Raw genomic sequence first — 27,814 nt, 5'->3', positions numbered from 1 at the left:
ACAGTTGTTTATGTAGGTCAAGGACAGAAATAGTAAGAGTACACTTATTTGTTTTTATGTTTCTTGCTCAGTATTTCAAAAGAGAACATCTTTAATACAATTTCAGAAAGAGAGTCAAGGTTAGAATTACTGCAGAATTAGCAAAAACCCAACAACAGCAAAAACCCAAACAAAAAAAAATCCACATAAAAATAACATCCCAACAAAACCCCAATCACAAAACAACTTGTTACTTTTATTCATTTTAAAACTATTGCAAGGAAATCTGGCTGATACAAATCAAGACTGTATGTCCTTTTTGTCCTGAAATACTCAAATTTGGTTCATTCTAGCATCTTATGGTTAATCTTCCATATTTGCAGCAGAATGCATTTCCAGCAGGAGGTTTTCCCACTGACACACCCAGGGAGGAGTCAGCACCAGAACAGCTCCTGCAGAGGGGTCACTGCCCTGCTGGACAATGCAGACCCCTTGGACAACATTGGGTTTTCCTTTCCCACGTCTCTCTTCAAGCACCACAAGCTGGATTTCAGCCACATTGTGTCTTCTGCACTTTGCCCAACAGATTCCCTTCTTTTTTACCTGCTTGCAAGTAGCAACAGCCAGCAGCCAGTCACATCCTTGTTTCTAAGTTAAGAAACACTTCTGATTCCTCCTCCTCTCTCTAATTATTGCTCCGCGATCGATTTGCCGTGCGCCATGCCAAATTCGCACCTTAGCTCCTCACCTCTAGTCAGTAAAACTCAAACTCTCCTCCCATCTTCTCCACAAAAGACATTTTCTAGGAAGCAAGCTCCTGCTTACGCTCTCTTGCCTCCCTCCCTCCCGCTCTCTCTCTCTCCTGAAACCAGCTCTTCGGAAAGGCTGGAGCATATTTAGCCCTCCCAGCTCTGCTTGTCTCTTTCTTTTATTTTACATGGTTCAGCGTTCACATTCTGCTCTCATTCTGCCTTCTCTCCTTCTTTCTCTGCTCCGGTGCTACAAAAAGACATCTTCTGTGACACCTTAAAGAAAAAAGGTCCCTGAATTAACGTGACTTGCACTGCGTGGTATTTTCAGACCTCCCATTTGCTAATGTTGCAAACACAATTAGGAAGTCAGGGGAAGAGCTTACAGGAGCAGATGAAAGCTGCAGAGATAAAATGGAAAGCTTTTACCTGCCAAGATCTCGGGTTAGGGTTCTAGGTTGCCCTCGGATCTAACAAAGCTATAAAAGAGCCATATTAAGGAGATGCACGATTGCATTGCTGTAAATACCGAGCGTGGCTTTTTCCATCCTCCTAAAGACATGGATTTTTGCTTCCACAATTTGCAAGCTGGTAGCCATAGGTGGTTTAAATTCTTGGTATTAAAAAAAGCTCAGAGCATTACTGACAATTAAAAACAGCTTTTACACATGCACAATAATGCTTCTCATGCTTTAAAAAAAAAATAATATGCATATCCATATTACCATCATAATAAGTGCCACAGAGTGACATGATATGATTGAGTATAATGGTTCCTTTGGAGCCATTATGGTCGATCAGTAAATAATACACTTTTGAAATTGTCTAACTACATATTTACACTTGTCAGCTCTCATACACTTCAGTGACAGAATTTAAAAGAAACACTGTAAAAAACTGTAAGAACATTAAACCACAAAAACATTATGCTGAAGTAGTATTAAGGTTTGACTTAAACCCACAAAACATGGAAATTTCAGGTTAAGACAAATTCCCCCAAAATGACACTGTCTTTAGCTCCCAAGCTGTGCCCAAGTGCCTGCTGATCCAGGAAAAGCAAGGGATGAGGCAGGAAGGCAGGAGACCTTGGGGTCGTGGTGGTCCGTGTGAGAATTAAGCCACTGTGGAGGGTTCTGGCCACCAATTTAATGAGAAATCTCATGGGTGAGAATCAACCTGCCAGCAGTAATTCAGCTGCTCAGCAGAACAGCATTTCATGATATTTTATATAAACAAAACCCAGGCCTTTCTCTGTTTATTCAGAAGAAATTCCCAATTAAGTTGAGAAAAAATTAGTCTTCATTTGTTTCAGAAGAGGCCCCTTTGAGACACTGGGAGTTTTCCCTAGCTGCAACACATGGAGAAAAACTTCAGGCTTCGACCCTAAAATGGCATTGCCAAAAAAATATGCTAAACAAACATGACAGTGGATCATTAATATCCCAAAGATTCACTCCATGTGGGGAAAAAACAAGACTGGGAAGGAGGATGTTTTTTCAACAGTAAAATAATGGGTCTGGCGATGTCTTTTTTAATTGATAATTTTGTGTCTCTTGTTCAGCTGTAGCCACTTTTGCTCCGAGCAGTGGTGGCAGCAACTTTATTGGTTCCAGTAGAGCTCTGCTGAAAACAATAAGCATCAAGCTCCCCAGTGCCATCTGTCTTTCTGTGAGGGTCACATCCTGCTGCCCTGGAATCAAGGGGATATTGAATGCTTGGGAGCTGTCAAGAGCAGCCCCAGCCCCACGGCACCTCCTTTGCAACAAAAGGACCCCAAACACTTCAGATGCTCTGCACTGAAACCCTGAACCAGACTTTAAAAAGCAATGATGGATATTTTCCAAGAGCAAAGGTCTTCCTTTCATATATATCTATATCTGTATCTATCTCCTTGCTCAGACTTATCTATTACCTGGCTTGTGAGAACAAAATCCATAAAGGCTTGGCAGGGCAGGCTCTTGAAGTTGTTTGAAGACACAACCACCACACCCCTGTCAAGAGGGAATTACAGCTCAGTTTTATAGTCAACTCTCCCCTCGACTGGCTGATGACAGAGCAGCCTCCCTCCACGCTCAGCATCTGGGATTTTACAGCCGCTGTATATAAATGGGATTTTCATGACAAACAACTCTATATTCGGTTTCCTTGTATATCTGAACGTGAGAACGATCTCTTAAGGCTCTGCTGGGAAGAAGTATTAATGAAGACAAAGAGCATTTCAGGCTGTTCCCCACTGGAGCATTATCATGATGACAGTATAAAGACTTTGTCCTACAGCAGTACTTGAAGTCCACATCTCCTCCCCACGCAGCAATGCAGGACCCCCCTGTGTGCCTGAGCCCCCAGCCCCCTCCTCAGCATCCCACCACCCAGCCCACCTGACGAGGACAGAATCTGCCATCAGCTCGTAGAGCTTCCTCTGCTCTCTCATTTCACAAGGCCTCCCTGGAGATATCTTCTTTTGTCTAAATATTATAAACCAGGGTAAGATGAAGACTTAATAAACCCTGTTGCCTTTTGCCTTTGCACAGTGTCTGTCTCCTCTCACCCAATCTCACAGCTCATGCAAATGTCAGAGCCAGAACAGTTTCTACATCTCCTCGGGTCGCCCCACAGTGAAACCAGCAAAGGTAAACAAACTACTGAAGTCTGGGTATTTTTATTTCAGATGGCATGTAAATCAGTGGATGAAAGCTGGGAATAAACTGGCAATATGAGGGCAGTTTATTTAAGTTTCCTCCCCCAGCTCAGTGTTCCCTCAATGTAATATAGCGGACATAACCCTACACTAAGGGAAAAAAAGGAAAAACCCAAAGAGATATAAATATTTTCTCCAAAGCAAAAAACTCTTCCTTCAAAGTGTTTGGCCAACTCTTACAGAAACAGAGAAGCATTTCCCTACCAAAGGCAAAATTTTCACCTGTAGGAAATCCAAGGGAGACCAAACACCACCTCACGTGCTCCGAATGGGCACAGGGTTCATTGTGGGACAGCCCAAGGAGGAGCCCAGACACCAAGAGAGCTTGGGATGGACACAAGCTCCTCATGGGAGCAGCAGAGCCCGGGATGCAGAAGGTGCTCTCTTCCTGCTGTACACGTACACCTCTTCTCAAACAACAGCCAGAGCAAGAGCTTCCTCCAGAGACTCCAATCAGAAAATGACTGGTCCCATGTAGAGCTGAAAGCCCTTGGACAGAAGGGTTTTTAAGAGCAGGAGCTCCAGCTGCCACCTAATTGTCTGACCAGTGGGTGCCCCAAACCCACAAGCTCCTCACACCATTATCTCCTGGCAGAAAGGTGCTACGTGCCCCCACTCTTCCCTCTCTGACTCCTTGCTTAAAGCTTTCTGGCTGCTGGTGAGGAAATGATTCTGCCTTGCTCTGACTTCCTCTCCATCACCTCCCTGTCTGTGAGGACTGGTGAGAGAATGTTTCCACTGCTCTTACACTTCCACATCATCCATTTCTGAGGCCCTTATAGGAAAAAAAAAGGCTGTCTCCCATCTGCTGCTGGTGATAGTTTTGTCAGATAATAGCACAAAGCAGTTATGATCCTGTGAAGCTGTTACCAATACCCAGAGGTATCTGAATTGCAGCAGAGGCAGATCATGCCTGCTGCATTCACCCACCAATGGGCAAAGCCTGAGCAGCATCTAAGGGACCTATCTACTCAAGAGAATATCACTACTTTAACCTGCCATGAGCAGTTGTTTGGCTTCTCTGATTTTCTGCATGCACATTGTATTTTTTTGTATTTTAAGTTAAAACCTGCTGAAATTTGATAGTTCCAGACACAACAGTGCCAAGGAAAAGGAGCCTCTGGTCCCTGAGAGGGACTTCTTTCCATGCTGGCTTGACACATAAAATCTGCTTCTTCAATTATGTCTTCCTTCTTACCTAGACATGACGGTGTGAAAACATAATAAAAGCTCTCAGAAAAGAAGTTCAAGGAAGCTGATGAAGTATTTTTCAGACCCCATAAATACTTTAATACCCAGATAGCCACTTGAACAACCCAGTTCTGCCCCCGTGCCATGTTGGTGACTGCAGGCATTCACGCCTTCCCAAAGCACCTCAATCTCCAACAGCCTAAAAACTGCCCTGAGCAATAAAAACAAAGCTGCTGCCACACAAAACTCCAGCTGCAAGCCCCACTTTGCTCTGTCAGCACTCTGCATCCAGAGAGGTACAGGTGCTTTACAAGAGTATGTAGTACACACACCTGCAAACTCACAACTTCACACGCCCCACAGCATCTCTGCTGTGCTACTCCTGGTTCAAAATATCCCTCCAAGCATCTCGAGTATCAACGAGGCAATTGTAATCATGCATTCACAAACTCTACCGAGCCAGGGCACAGCCTTGCAGATAAAAGCTCTGCTCAAGACTTTAAATTTACCACCTTCCCAAAGCAAGATCTTTTCCTGTTACGTGATTTATTGGAATAATAGGTACTGTTTGTATGAAAAAACAGATTACTTGAAAAACTGTCCCAAGAAATCATTATAGATGTAGAAAAGCCAGGGCTTGCTCTATTGCCACAACAAAAATGCTCCATTTGTTTTTCTAAATATAAAGCAATGAAAAATACCACAAATTTGGTCAGGACAGAATTCTGCACTAAAGCCCTCATTTTAGGTGTGAGAAGATTTTTTTACTGAGAAGGCGTGAAATTCCCCCTTCTCCTGGTGATGAGAAATGCCCCGATGCCCCAGCTCCTCCAGGACATAGCCAAAGTCGAAATAATTTTCAAAACTAATATGTACACTGAGTAACATGGTTAACATCATCCAATGAATTTAGATCCACCTACACGGTATAAATATATCTAGATAAACTGTCACCTTCAGCAGAATTCATTAAAATAATGTTGTATCTTCCTTGTTAAATGTAATTTTTTTAATTGAAATTTAATCTTACTGCATTATTTGGTAGATTTTTAATTGACATTTGTAGTAATTAATTGGTAAGCATTACAGCTTTGTCTGAAGAATTTAAAACTAAATTTGACATCGAGATTGGCCAGCCACTGCTGTGAGGTGCCTGCTGGGAGCATTTCATCATCCTCCCAGCCCCTCCTGCTGATCAGAGGTGGGAGATGATGGTCTCTTTCTTACAGTCATGAATTACATTACTAATGTATTCCATTACCACCACGCAAATGTCATGTTAATTCCTGATCATCATCAAGTCATACAATGGTTTCCACGCTGGCACCCAGCCAATTAGCGGTGTGGAAAAATATTCCGCCAATTATATAACTTGAATTAGGTTAAGGACTCAAGAGAAAGCAAAATAAATGCTTTGAAAATACTTCTGAGATAAAATGTAAGTTGACACTGTCTTCATGTGCTATAGCCGATGTTATACAATCTGATAGGCAGCTGCCAACATTCATAACTGTTTATTAAATCTAGCCTCTCTTTATGGTGGCAGCTAAGATCTGTATTTTTACCAATATTAGGTTCACTGTGTTATGAAAAAAGACCAAAATACTTAGGAGCATTCACACCAGCTTATAAAACTTACATTATGTACTTTATTAAATTGTTAAAATTACTTCTTCTCTCCTCCCCCTGCCACAGAGAAAGTTCCACGGACAGAAAAGTTTCAGAAAAACCAAGTCTTTCTGGAGCCACTGATGCCACAAGGAGCAAGGGAGATCCTGCAAGGACAGAAGTGACATCTCCGGGCTGCTGCCACCTCTCCCTCCGAGCAACTCTGCCAGGGATGCCAGGCTGGGCTCCTGGAGCTCCCCCACCCCATTGACACCCACCTGGGTCAGCACAACCTGGGGGAACCCACTGACAAACCCCTCTGGCTCTTCCTCCCTGGGTATCACAAGAAGCACCACAGGGCAAATCCAGCCCTTTTTGTAACCAGGAGGCAGAGGGAGGACTGAAGCAGGAGAGGGGCACTGTTAGGAAGATCCCCACAATCCACGTGGGAAGGGCAGGGACACAGCAGGTCCCTGACGTGCCATCTTCTCGGTGTTCAGCACCACCAGGCTTTTAGTACCACCCCATTATTTTGATTTGTTCCGTTCTTAACTCAATTTATCCTACAAGCATGGTTATCTCCAATTTAAAAACGTACACAGCACCAGCTCCTCGACTTTAAAAATTCATAACTAGGAGCAATTTGTTAAAACCTTTTATTGTATCTTTCTCATTTTCCGAGGTGCTGCAATGAGGCCATTTGCTGTTCTGGCTGCTCACCCCAGATGACCTTTGCCTGCCATAAAATGGTATACAACTAAACTCTCTGCTTTAAATAAAACCCTTGCCTCTTCCAAAGGCCCTACGTATTCAGTCAACACAATCAGCAGAAACCACATTTGGCTACTCAATAAGCTGGAAACCTTTAAGGCGGTGAATGAATTCCTGACATCACCAGGGACACTCGAGTGGGGAACAAGAGAGACGGCCGAGAAGTGGCTCTTGCTGCAGCTGGAGAACGGATCACTCCTTTAAGCTGAACTCTCAAGGAAAACGAGAACAAAAACTGAATTAGCTCGACACGTACCCTCTGCAGTCAGCACATTGCTAGGCAACTTACCATCTCTTGATAGAATTATGGTGGAGGGCTGGTCGTACATCAGGGTTAAGATGAACACAAGCACCAGTTTGGGCCAACTGCTCCTTTCCAGTGGGAATGTTCAATGCTTGGTCATTTCCTATTATTATTCTGCAATATTTCCTAGGCACCTAGAGAGTCTAATGCATTCAGAAGGTATTTTAAAGCTATTATGTGACATGAAAATTTTAAGATAACTGGAAGTAAGTGAATTTTAGGACGAGTAGCGAGAGTCTTTTTCTTTGTTCAAGCCAGCATTTGGAGGGAGTTAACAATCCTTCTTCTCAGTGCTTTTATTTTTTAATAGTGAAGGTATCCAGAGGGCACGTTACTTCAACACTTTTTCTTTACTCTGGATGCTGGCTGGCCACAGCTCCACACCTCCATAATTCAACCTGGTATTTCAAGTGGATGCTTTGAAACACTCAGGTCCTTCCATCTGCCACCCTGAGACCAGACACAAAGTGCCATTACAAGCAGTGCCACGGGGCTGTCACAGCACCCAGAGATGGCACACTTCACCCATGCCAGCCTTAGAAGGGCCTCTACCTTATAACTATACCTGGATATTGAGATTCTGACCCCAGGCATTATTTACATTTACTAAAGAGGCATTAAGCAAATGCACAGAGGGCTTTAAATCGAGGCATGTACCTTGCATATAACCCCACATTTCCCATGCATACTTTATAGGCACAAAGAAATAATTAATTACCTAACCACCGTGATTAAAATCAATTGATTCCTATGCGACAGAGCAGCGAGAAATTTTTGCATGACTGGAGAAGTCTGGAATTTGTCCCTGTTTGGGGATCTCGGTCATATCAGTGAGGCTGGTAATTCAGACATGAAGGAAATGGTAAGAATCCCTCTCCTCTATGCACACTTTGAGCTGCCATATGGGTTTATTCAACTGTTTACTATACCAGTCGGTAAAAACTGAACAGCTATTATAATCTTTGCTAAATGACATGGTAATTATGCTACCTCTGGAAAAAAAAAAAAAAAAAAAGGAAACCTAGAAAAAAAAAAATCACAATTCACTGATGTACGAATTTCTCGGGTTTTATAATCTTTGAATTGAGATGCACTTTCCAACACACTGAGGGATATTAAATATATAATAGAAACCTGAATTTATTTAAAAAAACAATTTGTGCTCCCAATTCCTACACAATTTAATTATGCAGATTTCCTGGGTTTGAAAGATTTCTTACACAGACTTCACAGTTTTGCTGCAGAATGGGATGATTCTTGTCTTCCCAAACTAATATTGCCCCTCCTCTCCCCCCATTATGAAGAGAGGCAATCAGGAGGAGGCAGGTCAGAGGAGTGGGCATGGAAAGCTCCCCATGCCAGGTTCCTGGTGGATGGGGACAGCTGGAAAAGGCACAACCACCCCCTGCATGGCACAAAAGGGACATGGGGGCTTCTTGGGGGGGTAACCCCACCAGGAAAGGTGACTGGCCCTTAACAGAGAAGAGGTCTCATTGCAGCATCCTCTTGAGCTTGATCCAAACAGGCTTGAAGGCTCTGTCCCCGTGTCGCCCAGGCTGGGCAGCAGCACCAAGGCGAAGCACACGCCGCAGGACAGCTCTCCTGTGTACCAGTGACACCATTTTGTCACTGGGATGCAAGTGCAGCAAGTGCTGGAGCTCATTATCTGCTGGCAATGGCTCCTTTGAGAATCCACCATGTGACACATGATGGCAAGGAGACCATATCCATATCCATATTTCATCACAACACAAATTGCCCACGTAAGCTCGGTTTAGATCCTGTCTGTCTGCAAGGCTTCAGTTCTGGGCAGTAGCTTTGCCTGCAGGACTGAACTCCAGGTTCCCCACCAAAGCCCTTACAGTTCATAGAATTTGGGGGGGATGAAGAGGAGAAACAAAGGAAAGGAGTATTTTTTTTTTTATATAGGTAATATTTGATATTTCTACTATTTCATGACAATGAAGGTTGCTTTGGGTTTTTTAAGAATAGTGGTGACTTGCCTGTAAACACAGACAATACAACTCCCTCCCACCATATTAAAAAGGGGAGAAAAAAATGAGGGGAAGATAATTTGTAAGAAAGGATAAGTGAGAGTTATTGCAAACTCAGGCTTGACAACTCACCAGTTTTACTTGCAGGCATCACACATATCCATTCATGACTCAGGGCAAATACAGGAAAGGATTGGAACCCTTCTCATGGCAAATGTGTCTGGAAGCAGGAGTCACTCAGAAAAAATGTTCTCAGGAGACTGAAAGACAAAAACATGTTTTAAAACTTCACTCAGTTAGAATCATATCAAAGCTTATAGTTTTCCTTTGAAAGTAAAAGGTGGTTATAAATGCTGGAGCTGGGGGGAGCATTACAGAAGCATGTCTATGTATCAAACTATCACACAGCAGACTCTATTTGGCTTTAAATAAAACCAAAACTTACAATATTAAGAAAGGTTTTTAGAGACAAATGCTTATTTCACATTTGCAACGTGCTCCTCCGACAGGAGAGCTTATGTTCCTTCTAAATACCAAAATGTGTCACCATCCAAATCCACATGCTGCCTGAAAACATTGTACTGAGCACAAAATCCAGATACTTTAACCTACTTTGCATTATCAAAATATAACACTCTCTGAATTTCTGAACTATTTACTCTCTGTCTTCACTCACTGCATCCTGATTAAACCTTAATAAAATGTAGAACCTCTTGTTAGCATTAATCTTTCCTCTGAGATAAGGAAAAACACATATAAAAACTATTTGATGTTCAGGGTGGAAAGGCAAAATTTGCAAACATCAGTTAAGAAATACCAATTAGTATGTTTTTTTCCCCAGCTATTAGTAACACAGATTGAGCTTAAGTTTAGCTCAGAGGAATCTGCTCCCTGTACAAATGAAACACCCATTTTACTAATAAGGGTATTTTAAAATAAGATGTATAATATCTTCACTGATACAGCATCTGCACTGAGTAACAACTCATACTCAGAAATACAACCAGAGGTGTTCCCAGGGCTGTTCTGCATCACACCTAGGAAACCACATGGGATTTAAAGAGCAGCTGTGGTGCCTGCCCAAACTGGGGAAGGGCACGCTCTGCCCTGATGAATGCACCAGCACCTGGGAGAGCCTCTGCTCCCAGGACCTCCACACAACAGGGACCTGCACCATAAACCCCAGGGGACAAAGCAAACCTTGCAATGGAGAAAAACATCTTGAAAAACTCGAAAAAGTATGAAAGCAAAAATCACCGGTGGTGCTTCTGAGCCCTTCATTCCCCAATCCTCACCCTCAACAGCATCCCCAAGGCAGTGGCTGCTCCCAGCCTAACCACATCCACCAGCACTCTGACAGTGGCAAGTACCATCCCCAGATTAATCTCGTGGAGTTAATTATTTTGGCAGTCCTTCCTGAGGAACATTTGGACTCTCCTGTCTTAGCAACAACTGCATGAAATTTTGTAAGACAAAATCCAAGTACTTCTCTGGCCCTGGGGCTTTCTCCTGTTCTTTGCTGAATGTGCAACGGCTCAAAGATCACAAGGGTTCACAAATCTAAATATAGGGCCTATGTGACCCTATTACAAAACTGTGCTACACAATAAAAATAGATCCAGAAGGGGTTTTTAAACAGCATTTATGCTAAAAATTACTTCTTTCTCAGAGACTCTGAAATACCTGCAAACCAAAAGTGACCTGCATCTTGCACTGGTTGTATTTTATTCATAAGGGGCAGAACACTTGAGAGAAGCAACAGAGTCGTGTCAGAAACACACACCCGAGCCTTGCTTTATTGCTGTGCTTGATGACAGATATGCAGATTGGTTTGTAGCTGAGCAGAGAGCTGCATCTACATATGTTGGGACAAGATTTCTCCAGCTGACCTGCTGCAACACAGAATTCAACTAATCTTTATCCATGACACATCTGTAGGGCAGGAAAGTATCATTAGCACTCTTTAAAAGATGAGGAATCGAGGCTCATTTTAGCTAATGCTTGCTCAAAAAATTAATGTTCGAGACTTTTGAAGCAAAATTATTGTCTAAATAATATATGTGGTGTGCAGAGGATGAGGGCTACAGTGTACAGAAGCACTGTCCTCACCTGCAGATGACTCCTCACATCCCTTCTGAACATAAGGAACATCCTGGCACCCTTGTGCCAACAAGCAGATTTGGAAGCTGAGAGAACTCCTACCTGAGGAATAAGAGGCAGCACAGGGAGGAGTCAAAGACATTCCATCCAGCTTGCCCTGAACTCTGACAGTGCACCTGGAAAAATTGATGCTTCTTACACCATCAAAAACTGACCTCACTCCAAAAAACATTTCTTCAGCCAGGTTTCCCAAGGGAACAGAGCCTTCATGATCACCATGTACTTTCTGCACCCTGCCCCACCTGCATCCTTTGAATCCCTTGGATTAATGGGAGCAGAGAGCTCCCAAAGACACAAGTTCTCACGGCATTAACTCCAGGGCTTGCCCCACCGGTGGCCTCCAAACCCCTGGGTCGGCTGTCTCCAGGAGCCAGCTGGCTCCAGGCAGCAGGAGCAGCCTGCCAGGAGGGAGCCCAGCACAGCCCAGGGGCACACAGCCAGCTCAGGACCTCAGTGCTGGAGAACCTGGAGAAACAACCCATACTGCTGGGGGGAAGGGTGGAGGAGCGAGAGGAACAGATTATAGATCGGTTCTGATAAACTCAAGCCTTTAATGATCTACCCACACACTCGAGTTCGATCTGGCATTGACAAATTGAAGCTTTTAATGATGTGCCCACACAGTTGAGTTGGCCACTCCTCTTCCACAACTTTCACAAAAATAGCATGCTGGGTTAAGCACACAGAAACTCTAGTACTGCTGCAACATGAGCAAAACCCTCGATCAGTTTTTGGCAAACCCTCCCCAAAAGATTTTTTTGACGGGGCCTCCATTGCAGCCCTCTAACACAAACCTTCTGCACTGCCCTGCTCCCATACGGATTCTTCGAAGGCACCAGCTCGATAAGGGGCAATGAGATGCAGCAGCTTTAGCATAACTGAAGCACAAAGTCAATCAAACCTTGAAACAGGAATCTGGGCTTCATTAATTCCAGCAATCACAACGTTTTTATTATCACTGTATTAATCAGAATAGGAAACCTATTAATCTGCCCCCAACAAAAATTAATCTTTGTAATATTGAGCAGATTTGAAAGACAAGTTTTAATATTTCACTATTTAAATCTCAAAGGCAGAGGCACACAGCTCAGACAATCAGGCAGATCACTGTGGACTTCATCTCATCAGCATGAGGTCCCTCACCTTTCCCACTCTGTGCATCTCCACCCTGGGGTCCAGTTGTTCTTGTGGCTTTTAAGGAACCCAGAGCATCATTCCTATGTTAAACTGCAAAACTGGCTGCACTGAAGCTCCTGAGCTGTCAAGAGTTTATGTTATAGAGGAACAGCACCACAGCCAGCAGTGCCTGGGTGGCACAGGCTGAAGAGCCACCCACGCCAAGGGCTGCCTGGGGGTGAGAGAGCTCTGCAAAGGGCAGGACACACCTGAGAGGCAGCAGAGGCTTCCCTGCGTGCACAGGGGAATGAGAAGAGGTGCAGTGGGAGAAAGCAGCAAGCGGCTGCAGAACGAGAAAGCATCTGAAATTCCTGTGCTCCACCAGAGCGAGTCAGGGACTGCTACAAGACCTGGCCAGGTGCCCTGAGCCAAACCCCCAGAGCTGCAAACATCCCCCAGCACCACACGGGCCATCAGAACAGAGCCCAGTGTAAAGGAGAAAACAGGTGGCAGAGGAAAAGTCCCTACAAAAGGATGGCAAAGAGCAGGACAAGTCAGAAAGGGGCTGAGGAAATAAAGAGGAACGACAAATGTGACTGAAAAAGGAGGAGAACCACCTGAGCACCTCCAGAAAGCCATGCCCTGCCTGGGGAGGGTGACATGGGTGAGCACATGGCTGCAGCTCCTTTTGCTGCTCTTCCATCGTCATCCTGCTGCGGCAATCTCTGATGAACAGGTTGTTTTGCTGCTGGGCCAAATTTTCATTAAATCAGCTTTCACCAACACATGAATACATCCACACATGCATTGACACACACCTCGGGACTGTATCTGGCACAATCCAGGCCTGATCAAAGGCAGGATTTCAATCATCTCACACACGACTCATGTCAGGCTGTTTACTGACTGCACTGGAACCACAGAACCCTGTTTTAGCTAATGATTTCTCAAAGCCATGTTGCACAAAAGAAAACAGGTTCAACTTGTACATCAGTGCCTAAGAGACTGCTCCAAAACAGACAACTGTATGAAAAGTTGTGCCCATGTATACATATATACAAAACTGTTTTTAAGTGACTGTTTTAAATTAGAATAAATCTGTGTTCCACCAATTAAGCTTTGAATGCACGGCTGATATCGCTCGCTATTTTAAACAAGCGGCATAATAAACGCAAAAATTCAAATATTTTAGAGAAAATACTTGGAGAGTTGAGACATTAATTTTGCCATATACAATCTGTTTCACAGGGATTTAAAAAGCTTTATTGCCACCCTGGGTACATTGGAATAAAGATGAAACACCATCCTTTCCTATTTACATATTAAAAAATACGTGCCTTCTTGATACAGATTACCAGGCTTGCTGATACATGACTCTGTTAAAAACAATACAGCCTGTCTAGAAAACCCAAAGCCCCAAACTAGAAGTGTCCTTGCACTCTAACAGGTTCAAAATGGAAATAAAATGTACTGCTGGCTTGTTTATCCTCCCCTCTGGCGAGTGTCCTGGGGGAGGGAGGCCAGAGGAGCTCCCCAGGGCTCTGCCTAACCATGGAGCTGTTTATCAGCAGCAAAAATAAAGGGAACCAGCAGCAAAATAAAGGGAGTAAGATCAGACAGGAAAACCTTGATGTCTACATCCAGGTGGGAAAAAAAAAAAGAAAAAAGAAAAGAAAAGAAACAAAAAAAAAAATCTAACAAAATATATCCTCCCAAAAAAACTCCTAATATCCTTATTCTTATTTCTACCCAATATATTTTGACTGCAGCTTGAGATGATCAGCTACAATGTTTCAATACAGACAATTTTTTCTCAAAAATAAATAACCTTTTTCCTTTCCCCCCTTTTTTTTCTTCTTTTTCTCCCCCTCTTTGAATAAACCACATTAGAAACACATGTCCAAAGTATCCCTAAAAAGATCACAAAGTCTGCTTGCAAGGGGAACCTCATTGCACCGAGTGGCAACATTTGTCCTCCCCTTTCAGCTGGGATCCACCTCAACTTTTTGATGTTGGTTGGAGCTTTTATTTTCAAACGGAGCAGAGCTGCCTGGGATGGAGGCTCCTCTGGAGCATGCCATGTGGTCTGCACAGATGTTCCTTTTATTCCCGTGTCCCACAAGGCTCCGAGGCTCGCCGGTGTTAAACAGATTACGCAAGTAGAACACTTGATTTTGCATGTCCCCCTTTTTTTCCCAACAGTTGTCTAATTTACTCAACTCATTCTGCCCCCTCTTAGCCCCTCACAATCACTATAGAAAACAGAGAAAAATGCAGCTGAAGCAAGGAAGTTTTTCCTCCAGGAGCGGAATATACAGGAATGCTCAGCATCCACAAACAAGGCAGAAATGCAGAACAAAACTTATTGGGACAGTAAAGTAACCAGCTCATTAGTCAGAATATGCTTAAGACACTTCATTATATCCCAGCAGCACCAGTCGCTACAAGTAGCATAATCTCTCATCCTTATTTATATGTCCAAATGAGAAGTGAACTTTTTCCAAAAAGAAAAAAAAAAATCTAACACCAATTATGGGTGCTAAGCATTCGAAAATCCTTGAAAATCTGGCCTTCAACTCGGTCACAAAGAAGGGGCTTAATTTCCCGGCTGTCAGGCATCCCAATCAACAACTGAAGTCAATGGGATCTACACAGCACCTTATTAAAAAAAAAAAAAAATAAAACAACAGAGCCTAAGAGGCCCATTAAGGAACTACAGCTACAGGGAGAGAACCTCACTGCTGAACCCAGCAGCAATACACAGCTTTGTGCACCAGCCACTTCGCTCTCATGCTTAATTTGATTAATCATTTTGGTATTATCCCCAATTAGAAAAGTGTCTAACAGGAAAAAAATCAATTAAAAAAAAAAAAAATGTTTAAGCCTAAGGAAAGGCAGCTACTGAACATGCAACGACTTGGGACTTCTGGCATTTACCAAGGATACAAAATTGAAACTAAAAATTGCGGACAAATACAAAGGCATTGGTGTTTCATCCAGACTGTGGATTATGAATTTTTTTTTTTTTTTAATAAACTGAAACCGAATTCCAGATGTTGAAAGTTGGGAAGTAAAAACTGCTTTAGCTGTAAAAACACAGAAAGGTGAGACAAAAAATTCTGCTGAAATATAATGAATCTTAGGGATGAAAGCAAAGCCCATGCACCCCCTCACCAGGAGAGGCTGGAACTGGGATTTTGCACTTTTTTGCCAAGCCAGGTAGTGGCACAGGGGTTTGCCCTGAGTTTCCTTTTAATAAAGGACAGAGTAGAGCAGGAATCCCCGGGTAGTCCTGCAGCAGAAAGGGGAATAAACTTCCAGTTCTGCACGGGACCTCCTGGCACCCAGACCTGGCTCCCTGCAGCCCAGGGCAACTCCAGTAAAATTTTCTGTGGCAGGTTTGCTGCTCTGCTAATTCACCAGGGCAGGGGGCACTTGTGAATGCCATGGACACAAATTAGTACATCCCAAAAAGACACACAAACCCACCTTTTCTTCCACCAGAGTCCAAATCACCCCTGACACAGCAGAGCCACATCTGAGGCTCCAAAGTCCCTTCAGCATCCAAATACAATCCAAATTTGGACCCGCATGACTAGTCCTCAGTTTATCTTATGGGCTTGATCACCACCAACACTCAGGGATTTTGAAAGCAGAATTCAAGGCAGCAATTTGAGATCACTGCTTTTGCCTCTGTTTGTTTCCACCACAGCATCCACAACTCTGCAGATGAACACAGAACATTTAGAGTATCCCACAGCATCCCACCAACTCCTTCCCAGAAGTGACTGAGTCTCACCCTAAAATTCAGGAACAGCAGCAAATGTTTGGATTCTGATAAGAAGGGGAATATTCATCGGCATACTTCGCAAGTGATGCAGTCACAACTTGCAAACTTAGTCACAGAAATATGACTGAACTTGTCTGCTACCACACAACAAAGTACCGTCTAGTGGTTAAATTGGAGGACATGATTCAGGAATGCAAGCCTTTTCAAAGAAGAACTAAAACACATGATTAAGTGCTGTTGAAGTCAATAGGCTGATTCAGAGACCAACTTCTGGAGCGATGGATAATACTCCCCACATTGCCATATGGCTCTCAGTCAAACTTCCTAGAAGCATTTGCTAATACCAGGTTCCACCACAGCTTTTGGGAGGCCTGCTTTTCTTTTGCCCTTTTTTCCCTTCCCCCTTTCTTTTTTTAAACTTATGTCTGGGATAATTTTCACCCACTCTGAGGATCCTCCAGGCTCTCGCTGACTGAGAGAGAACGTGCAGCCATGATTACTGCAGGGTGGTGCAGATTCATGCAACAACTAATAGTCTCAAATGCAAAGTTATCTATATATAAAAAGGAATTCGAGAACACATTATATAAATATATGCTATATAAAATGATAAATGCAAATCTGTTATAATCCAAAGGCACTTTTTGTGGTGTTTAGTGAAAGGCACGCAAGCCTGTTACAGTGATGAAATCCAGCACAAGCATCTTGGCCAGCCAAGGGGATCTTTGCAAACAATCCCAGTCCCACCTCAGAACTCCCGAACCCGCTTCCTTTACGACTTGCAAATATTTCACTTCTCTTGCCAGCTCCCCGCTCACTGCTGCACTAAAATGTTCTGTGGCAGGTTTGCTGTTCTGCTGATATATTGTGCACAGACAGCAGCCCCTTGTCACAGCTCCCTGCAGGGTGGTGACACCAGCACGGCCACCACGTCCAACCCCACAGCAAGCAAACCCCATCCAGAGGGTCACCCAATTTCCTGGGAACGCCATCCATCAGCACCTCGTGCTCCCCAGCCTTCCCCAGTGCTGCCAACACAAACACACAGCAAACCAAACCTTCTAGCAGGATAAATGGCTACCCAGCAGTGCTCAAGCTACGTTTACAGCAACTCGGTTACAGTTTGTATTTCTATTTATGGGATGGGAACCGAAGGGGAAGACCACTGGCAGAGCCACACACTGACTTTCATGCCCTCCCCCATGCACACGATTGAGATAATCCACTAATTTTGCACATTTCCTAATCCTTGAAAAGGTTAAAAACTTACACTTTACCTTTAGTCACGGAAAGGAAGAAAGAAAACAAAAGCCCAAGGAATTCTTGCTGGCTTTTTGAAACACTTCACAGATAAGGCGTAACATCATTTTTAAGCAGTTTGAAAACACCCTGTTACTGCCTACAATTAAATAAATGTAATCACAGCCTAAGCTGGCCCTCCCGGCCATCTGTCTTTAAGGCAATGGGGAAAGAAGAGGCGCTACAACGTGCAGTACTTTTTCTGGCTTTTAAAGTGTTTCTCCTTATTCAATATCTAAATTAAATCAAATGGAGTATACTAAGTAAGCCCATAAGACACAGCGCATGATGCAAGAGTCTTAAAATCCTTATCTACTGAGCACTCCAGCTTAAAGGCTGATGTTTTATGTTCCCCTGCAGCGCATGGGGATCCTGCTGGCTTGGCCAGACTAGGAAAATAAGCTTTGAATGACCAAATGCAACTGCAACTTGAAAAGTAGGAACCAAACCAGACACAACAAACCACAGAGCAGCCGCCCCAGCCCAGCCTGGGCTCCCCCAGCGCTGCCATTCCCTCCAGTGACTGACTTCACCTTCCCAGGGCTGCTGATAAGATGCTCGGGAGCCCAAACCCACGAGTGGGGCTGGTGATCAGGAGGTTTTTAGCCCGGGATGCTCAGGGTGAGGAAGGCAGGAAGCCGGCGTGCGCTGGCGGAGGCACAGATGCACGGAGCTGTGCAAATCTGCTGAATTCCAAAGTTATGAATTCCCCGAGTTTATGCGATTCTGAAAACGCCCCTGGGCCAAAATCCACAGTCCTGTCGGGATGCTCTCCCCACAGGTCCTGGGGCAGGGGAACCCACCCCACTGTGTACCCACAGGCTCCATGGGCTGGGCATTTGGGGTCATTTTCTGCCCGTGAGCATCCTGCAGGCAGCTCACAGGACACTCATTCCCTGGTGCTGTTTCATCTCTATTCCAGTGTACCCACTGGCAATAATGCTTTTTAAATCCCTGTGGAACAGATTGTATATGGCAAAATGAATGTCTAAATTAACGTCTCAACCCTCCAAGTATTTTCTCTGAAATATCTGATTTTTTTGTGTTTATTATGCTGCTTGTTTAAAATAGTGAGCAGCATCAGCTGTGCATTCAAAGCTTAATTGGTGGAACAGAGATTTATTCTCATTTAGAACAGCCACTTAAAAACAGTTTGCACAACTTTTCCTGACCTCATTGATCCTGGGAAAGAAATGGGTGTTCCTCCAGGCTCATGCATCTGAATCTACCTCCCATGGCAGAAGCAGGGAGCACCAAGTACTGCAAGGCCTATAAATACCAACTTCCAGTAACAAGCAAATAAAACCAGAGTTCAAGTCGAACTCCACCATCTATCCTCCAAGTTTGTATATGTTTCTCTCCTGAATGCATGTCATCAAAGCATAACTACACGTGAAACATCATTTTACTTCTCCAATAAAAGGGACATTTATCACAAATAAGAATTAAGCAGCTCAAATATTAAAATGGGAATAAAACTATTGCTGATATCAATGGTATAAATTAATACCAGCAGTTGATTAAATCCAGCTGTATTCTCAAACTTTTGTTCTAAGACTGAGACTTTTTCACTACATTTGTATTACTAAATAATATCATTTAAGTCCTCAGCTCTACCAGATCAATCACTTTAGGTTTTATTTTTAACTCATCTGCCCCACATTTGGCACACCTGCCCACAGAAACAAACCACACATTGTACCTTATTTCCTCCATAGAAAAGTTCTGTAATTTCCAGCACATCTACTAAGTATGTTTATAGGTCAAATTTCAGATCTCTTCCTTTGGGCTGTTCTTTTCCCCCTTGCTACATTTCAACTTTTAAGCGCCAGAAAACGGTTTCAAAAAGAAAAAAAAAACAACACACAACAAAACAAAAACAACACAAAACCAATACTTTCTGGGCAGAAAAAATTGCAAAAATCATATTTCCTCTGGACTTGGAAAGGAAGAAAGGGAGAGAAAAAGAGAGCGAGCCAGTTCATGCTGCAGAGCAGCTGCTGTGATGACAGCGTTGGGACATCCTCAAATCCACCCAGCATTCCAATAATGCAAAGCAAAGCACTGCCACCAGTGCAGCCAACCCAGGGGCATCCCAACCCTATGGACAGAATGCATCTATCTGTGATGAAGAGATAAGCTGAATTTAAAACCGTGCTGGTTGTTTTTCACATCTTCTAAAATCAACAGGAACTTGGCGTGCAGCTCTCCAGCAGCATTTGGAAAAATTGAGTTCACAGCACTGGGGGCACAGGGGGATGCCTGGCCTTAGCCAACATCCTTTGGCATGAAGAGTTTGCCTGACATCAGCAGAACGGATTAAACCACGCTCTGAGAAGTTCCTTAGAGACGCAATATAAAAAAAACAAGTGATATTAAAATAATAGTGACTGATTCACACTAATAAGGGCTAAGGACTACAGAGAGGGAGGGGAAAAAAAAGAAAAAAAGAAAAGCGACACCACCAGCCTACAGCAGTGGTCAAAAAAAAAAAAAAAAAGGATTTCAGGGTCCAAACCAATGGAATTTTTAAAAAATTAAAACGATTTCATAAAACAACACTACTACAAGCCCACCCAAAGCAGCAAGAAGCCATTTTTACCATTTCAATCAAATACAAAGCTGATACGCTAACTTAAAGGATCAAGACCAAATAAGATATGTGGGACGGCAATCTGAATGCCAAGTTTTACCCATGTGAGTTCAGTTATAAACGCTCGGAAAATGTGATTCCCTAACTTAGAAATAGCAGCTGTAGCATTCAAAGGTACTCCAGTAATTACTGGAATGCTCGCTGAAAAACTAGACAGAAGCTAACATCTTACTTACATTAAATACACATTCACCACAAATTAAAAGAGCCACAGAAAAGGAAAAAAAAAAAAAAAGAAGAAAAAATAACAAAACCAGAAAACAATCAGGAAAGCAGATGTTCAAAAAAAGAAGGGGGGGGGGGAAATGACAAGAGGGGGCCAGATGCTCATTTCTGCTGGTTGTCACAGTGCAATGAAGGTACCCCACACCACCAGCCTGGCCAAGTCACCGGAGCTCAACAGCCAAAGGGAGTCAGATTGTCACCTCTACATCTGTAAGTGGTAATTTCATCCCAGATACTGCAATAACACACTGCCTTAAAATCTCTGAAATGCTGCCTAGTCATCTGAGACAGGAGTAAAACAAGCAGCAACGCCAAGTGGAGTTGTCTGCTACTGCCTGAGGGACTCCTGGGTTTAGCAGCCGGGCTGGCATAAGGATTGTATTATCGAGGAGTGCCCTGTGCTGCTTTATTAAGTGCCAGTGAAGTGTCTATTGCATTCAGTGCCTGGGAAACACAGTGAGAAACGTCAACCACCAACCACCAAACTACAAATTAAGCTACTTGACCAATGTGTGCTCGTTATCAGCCGCTGGTCCCTGGAAAGAAACTGCTCTGGAAGCAAGGGGTGGGTGATGTGAGCAGAGACATGGGGAGATGGGGAGAGAACCTCCCTGCAGCGAACAGAAAGCCCCAGGACACGCTGGTAGGAGCAGCAAGTCCACACCCAGGCTTTGGAAGGAGGTACCCGAAGAGAAGTTATCTGCAAAATGTGCATCACACTCTCCTGGCTCTCTTCACACCTCCCCCTTCGCATCCCCACTCCCATGCACCTTCGCGTCTATTCCCACACTTCTCTCGCTACCCACATCCTGAACATATTTATGTTGTAAACATCCATTTGGAAGCCTCGGTGAGCCTGTGGCACACAGAAGGATGCTGCTCTGAGCTCCAGGAGGCAGCCGGCTCGCCATGACCCCTCTCTCCCTCTCCCAGCTGCACAGGAGGGGGAAGAATTACTTGGCCCTCACACTTATCTTTTATCCACGCAGGATCCAGATTATTGCCTAATAAAACTTCACGGCAAAGCTATTAAAAATTAAAGGGATATCTCCTTTCCTACATAATGATTTGTCACAAGCCAGACCTAAATCAGAATTGATGAGGTCCATGGTGCCTTCCTTCTTCTTTTTTTTTTTTTTTAATTTGGCAGAAATTCCTGATTTTTTTTTTTTTTCAGCCCTTCTCACTCCTTACTGACACAAAATTTCTCCTTCAGTGCTCCAGACTTCTTCATCAAGATGAAGTAAGAGGCGAAAGGCAGCTGAGCCAGCAGAAATGTTCCCACTGTCCTTCAGGAAACAGAGAAGAGTCCAAGTAGTTGGTATGATTCAGAACTAGTGGTAGAAAAAGGACAAACCAGATTACAGCAACAGAGGACTCCATCCAAAACCTGCATCCAAAGAGACTCCTGCTAACATATGGTGGAAATGTGACTTTTTGCAAATATCCTCCGCAGAAGCCAATTCCTCTCCTCCACCCAAGCCACATCCAATAGCTCTCGTAGAGCGAGCTGTTACTTACACGTATTAGTCAGGATAGGCATCAGCCACGATACCGATTTTAATCCATCTAGCTAATGAGGAATCTGCCATCTAGTTAACGTGCTCAGACCCTCCAGAGAAATTAAAATCCACCTATTCAGGCTCCTCTCTCACAGAGCACTACCCATCCCAGAGCTGCTTTTCCCAGCCATCGTGTCCCGCGTTCCCTCCGCAGCATTGGCTCCACCAATACAAAGGAGAAGCACCTGAAGCAGAATTGCACTGAAAAGACAGAACTTGGAAAGAATGTGTTAGCAACTTCAATCCAAATATAAAATGCATTTAAAGGTCACAATTTGCATAATTACATCTCATGTTTTTTGTTGTGCGGGGTTGTTGTTTTTTTTGGGTTTTTTTTTTCTTTTTTAAAATGCTCTATCCTGGAAGGTGCCTAGCGCCGCTGCTTCTCATTTAAAGTTTTGACAACTCATAAGACTGTTCAGTGTTTGGCAGGAGCAGCTCTGCAAGGCATCCTAGGACCACACTAACAGGTACACAGCATTAATAAAAAACCTTTTCAAAACAGACGAATGGAAGGAGACACATGGCACCGTTATCACGTGAGGACATGGCTGAGCTGACACAGGAGTTTCACTTTCTTGTGATCCAGTCCTGATAGTGGATTCAGAAAAACAACAAGATGCAATCAGTTGTAACAGGAAAAGCTCAAAGTGCCACAAAATGCCCCAACAACTGTCGCAGGGTTTTTTAATCCTTTTGCTCATCTGGAGCTCAGCTGCTCCAATCTGCATCCAACAAGGATGCCACAATGATCACCTAAACCTTAATCTCCAAACTCGGACCCAGTCCCATGAGAAGTGTCATATTTTTCCTGAAAGGACGGTAACTGGAAGAGTAGCAGGTATGAGGAATGCCCTCTTCAACTGAAATGAAAATCAGAGATGCTGGAACATTCAGCTCTTGCTTCCTGCACGAAATTAATTATAACGGCCAATCTGTGCTGCTGCTTAGTCTGCAGGGGAAAAGATGAAATAGCTAAATTGATAACACGGCAAAGGAAGGGCTCATCACAGCAATGTCTGAGGCTGAAGTACAATTCTGCCTTTGCCTGAGCTACAGAAGGAACTCTAGAGATGGCTGAAAACTGTGGCTACAAGCCTGCAGCTCCCCCAGCTTGTATAAATGTGCTTGCAGAGATCAATGCACTCAGCGTTGGGTTCAGAGGCTGAATGCAGCTCTATCACCATTAGCACCTGACTGACGATTGACACAAACCACACACCACCTACAAAGGCATTGCACAGACCCAAGCATGTGGGAAATGCAGGCTTGCCCAAAACCCTCTGTAACATCTCAGATGTTTTCCCACATGTAAAAAAAAAAAAAAAAAACAAAACAAAAAAAAACAAGCAAGATAAAGGTTGAAGCATCAGTGTTAAATGGTGAAAGTTAAGGAATAGTCTGTTTATACTGGATTGGGCACAGGATCTCTCTCCCAGTGTGGGAATCACCATCCAACCATTAACCCAGCTCTGCCACGTTCACCACTAACCCACATCCCTAAGCACTATATCCACACATTTTCTGAAAACTTCCAGGGATGGTGACTCTACCACCTCTCCAGGCAGACTGTTCAGCGCCTGACCATCCTTTCAGGGAAGACAATTTTTGTAATATCCAAACTTTGCTTTCCTGGCACAACCTGGCACCGTTTACTCTTATCCTGATACGCTTTTCTTATAACCATCCACCCAAAAAGGTGGACCTTGTAAGAAATGCTGCCTTTTCCAGCACTGACCCCACAGCCTCCCCACCCTAGTGGCTCAGAGGGAAGGAGCCCAAAGCCCCCCACTCCTGTTCCCACTTACCAGGGATCTTTGCAGGGCCCAGGACAAGAGATGGCTCCATCCAGTGAAGCACCATTAAGTGAGAATTGGAGCAGGGACAGTCCAAACTCTCTGGAGCGTTCTGGCAGGAGCAGATCCACTCACAGCTTCAGGCACAGTGAGGAAAACCCACAGGTTCCCATCGCTGCAAGGCGCGCTTTGCTGCGCGCTCTTGTTTGTTTGTTTTGAAATATTCTGGCAGTGGAAACAGAGTCACTGTTTTGTTTTTCTCCCCCACATATGCTATATAATTTTGTCTCTAGCACTCGCTTCTTGCTTACTCAGTTGCCTATAGTCTGCCTCTCTCAGAGGAACGCTAGCTGTGTTTGTCCCCAAACTGTATCCTGATCCAACTGCTTTGTGTCATCCCACCAGCCCTGCTCAGGGAGCGATGATCAAAATATTTGCACTAACATGCAAAGCAGAGAGATGGGCATGTAAGCTATTTCAGAGCAAAGCTGACCCACAAGGCTGAAGGGTGTGCACAAGTGTTTTGGCTACTGAACTCAGGAAACACGACATGAAACGAGGGAGTAGCGCTACAAACAATACCAAGGCTTTGTTTGTGCCAGATACACTGCTGAGAAAACACTACAGTTCAGCTACACAACATGGCCAGTCCCCCTGCAAATATGCACAATATGACCACACTTCCAGCAACATTTAAATATGGCAATAAATTCATGCAGGACATCCCAACTGGCCACAGGTCGCAGTCATCAACAAGTAGGTCAAACTAATTCTGGAAGGCTGTGAGAGGCACATAAAATAGTCTGTGGCAGCAGTTCGAGGCAAGGATGAAGCAATCCCCACTTCAACTCATCCAAAAGCACTGACACAAGCCCAGGTGCCAAAGGGATGCAGGACAAAGCCATTCCCAGTCTACGCAACTCGCCTGCCATCTCTACAAGTAACAATTATCTTCCCAGACAAAACGCAAATACATTAAAAAAATACCCAAGCCAATTAAGACACAAGTGTTTAAAGACATGAGTAGTAATTACAAATGTATTATTCATACCTAATTTACAAGATGAACTTCTTTCAGTAAAATATTAAACTGTTTACATGCATTCAGGAAGACAATTTCCCAACCCCGCGCGTCCTGCTCTGGACTATTGCTATGCAACAACTCCACAGACTTACAGTGTACACTGTGGAGTAATCAGAAAATGTTTGACCTCAGATATCTACTTGACCCCACAGAAATGCAGACTCGCTTGCTATAAAATCCTAAACAATGGGGCAGACAAGGTCAGAGGGTCAAAGCAAGTATTAACAGGTCATTGTGCAACCCACTTGGGAGCAATTACTTCTGGTCACGGCTAAGTGGACACTTGATTGAATACCACTAAGACAGCTCACATCCCACAGATAACAATCCTCACAGCGATTAAGAATTAAAGCCCCCATGATTCAGCCTTTATTACTCAAATGAACCTAACTATTCCATAAAAAACTCTTGGTATATGCATGATGCAAGGTCTAAATTGAAATGCCACCTCATTAAACAATAATATCTAATTTTATCTAAATGAATTTTCATGAAAGTACGCCACACAGCTCAGGAATTTTTAAAATGAATTATCACAAGTGATACATAATTTCACCAAAACTGCTGCAGGAAAAAAAAAAAATTAGCTTCAGGGATGAAAGGGAAACATCTATGCTGAATGAAAATTGCACTTCTTTCTGCAAGAAGGGTAAAAGGGGGCTTCAGGGCTTCTGCCAGACAATAGAGGCAGATTTTAATCAAATCAACACCTTTCTGCTATGTCAGGTATGCTCACCCTACCCCAGCCATCAGCAGCACTGAAACAGGTCGAGAATCACTGCACACACAGGCCACATTCAGAAATGGGGATGTCACCTGCACACAGCCCCTAAAATTGGGGTTTATTATCATAAACTGTTGAAAGAGCCACCTTTGACTGACTGGTAACTGGCTTCTATGGGCTCAGCTGAAAACAGTTTGCACATCCCTTCCTGAGGATGAAAACCCTGTTCCTACACCTAGAGCCATTTAAGAGCTCCTAATTATTTTACAAAAATGAGCAGCACAGATAAGACAACTGCTTTAAAAGGGTTTCCATCAAGAACCACTGAAAGAAAAAGAAAAAAAGGTAAGTGGATTTCATTTTTAGCCTTTCATTTTATTTACGGATTCCGTGAGCAGAGGTGGCAGGACCCACTGCCATATTGGTAAAAAGCAAAAAAAGCAATCCCATCACCCAAAGGTGTTCACAGCCTCATTTCTAAAGCTTCGTATGTGACTTCTGCCACAGCTTGACTCTTCCTCAGACCTTCCTTGTCCAGCTAGTTCTTGGAATATACTCAGAACGTACTCATAAATCCCCTGTCTTCTTGTTATGGCTATGTCTTTTATAGGAGAAGAGGACCAAAAAACCCAAAAGACCAAAAAAAAAAAAAAAAAAAAACCAAGAAAAAACCAATACAAAACACTAAAAATAGACACATTTTCCAAGCTAATAAGCCCAGCACAAACCTGTGGAGAGGAACAGGTTGCACAGATGCTGGTGGCTGACCAGAGCATGTGAAAAGCTGGGTAAGGCCATCAGGGAAGGGATGCTAACACAAATTTGGGCCCTTCTGGGGATGAGCTCCTTTGCCCCTTCCCTGCTCCGCCCCAGCAGCAAAGCCAACACCTCGGGATATTTAAGAGCACTGCATATGCAGACACTTGGATGTGCAAAATTATGCATGCATGTTTGGAGGCCATTTTAGAGCCCAGCTCATGAGTCATGCAGAAAGTAGATCAGGAGAAAAAGAAAAGTTTAAAGATGCATCTTTTTGTATTCTTGCTACTGCAGCATGGCTTTGCTCTTTATGTCCCCTTTTCTTTAATATTGAAACTCTTCGGGTCTTCGTCCTGTAGCTGTTGGAAAATTCTGAGTTAAACCAGGAATCTTTTACATTAGTGTTAATACCGTGATAGTCAGCTGGTAACATCTCAGATACACAAAATCCAAGCCTGTCAGGCTGGTGTTCACCACTGTTGATTATTGCACAGGAGCACACAAAGAATGAAAAGCTGCGTGGTTGCTTCTCCCTTGTCCTGCTGCCAGCAAGGTGTAATAATGCTATTATGAAAAGCAAACAGGGATGAACTCTGCTCAAACGGTGAAGCCTGAGCTGAGAAATCAATTCCTGCATCAGTCGTGGCCCTACAACAGAGTAATGCTGTCACAAATTTCATCAAACCCTCAAGATCCCTCCCCCTGGTTTACCATACTGTACATATTTCATTGGCACTGAATATTCATATTGTGGCAGTGTCTGGAGACCAACTGAAGCAGTCACTGTGGGGAGAAAACAGCCCTGGGGTTCAGCCACCAGCTGGAGACTCCATCAGGAGGTCCATGCTTGGTTTTCATCCTTTCCATGAATTTTCTGCCCAGTTGCACATCCCCTGTACCTCTGCTTGCCTGGCTCTAGGATAAGGATCTCATGTTCTCCTCCTACCCCATGGAGGACGTTGTGTGACAGACCCCAGTGCCCTGTTCCACTGGCAAACAGTGCTGCTGGGTGCTATAAAAGCACATTGCAAATTAGATTCCAAAAATAAGATGTATTCTCCAAGTCAGGCCCCTTCATACCTGATAGGGCTGTAACTGGGAAACAAAAGTGCTGCCAGCAGACAGGGACTACTTGATGCACTGAAGAGGTACTGATGACTCTGGGATACAGAAAGGTGGTTAAAATGGGGCAAACCTGAGGAGAGCTGGGAAAAACTGTCTCTGCAAGGCAGAACAAAGCCATGGAGGGATGCAAAAGGCAGACTGAAGTCAGAGTGGTGCTCTGCAGCCACAAATGCAGTGGCTCTCATGGTGGAGAGAGCTTTGGAAATAAAGATACACATTTGGAAAAA

At 43.8% G+C, this 27,814-nt stretch overlaps 1 protein-coding gene across 12 annotated transcripts in view; it reads right to left on the bottom strand.

Annotated features, from left to right (window-relative positions):
- The window catches only part of FOXP1 (forkhead box P1), a 380,257-nt gene that overhangs the window by 325,229 nt on the left and 27,214 nt on the right, over positions 1 to 27,814 (bottom strand). For all 12 annotated transcript variants that reach the window (XM_085590023.1, XM_085590035.1, XM_085590025.1 and 9 more), the window contains exon 2: positions 9,427 to 9,554. The gene's annotated coding sequence lies outside the window, so the exon portion shown is untranslated. The remainder of the gene's footprint in view (positions 1 to 9,426; positions 9,555 to 27,814) is intronic.

The sequence above is a fragment of the Lonchura striata genome, chromosome 12 (genome assembly GCF_050655825.1).
Source record: "Lonchura striata isolate lonStrDom1 chromosome 12, ASM5065582v1, whole genome shotgun sequence".
Taxonomy (NCBI): domain Eukaryota; kingdom Metazoa; phylum Chordata; class Aves; order Passeriformes; family Estrildidae; genus Lonchura; species Lonchura striata.
The sequence above is the reverse complement of the archived record's forward strand: the minus strand, read 5'-3'. Positions and strand labels throughout refer to the sequence as shown.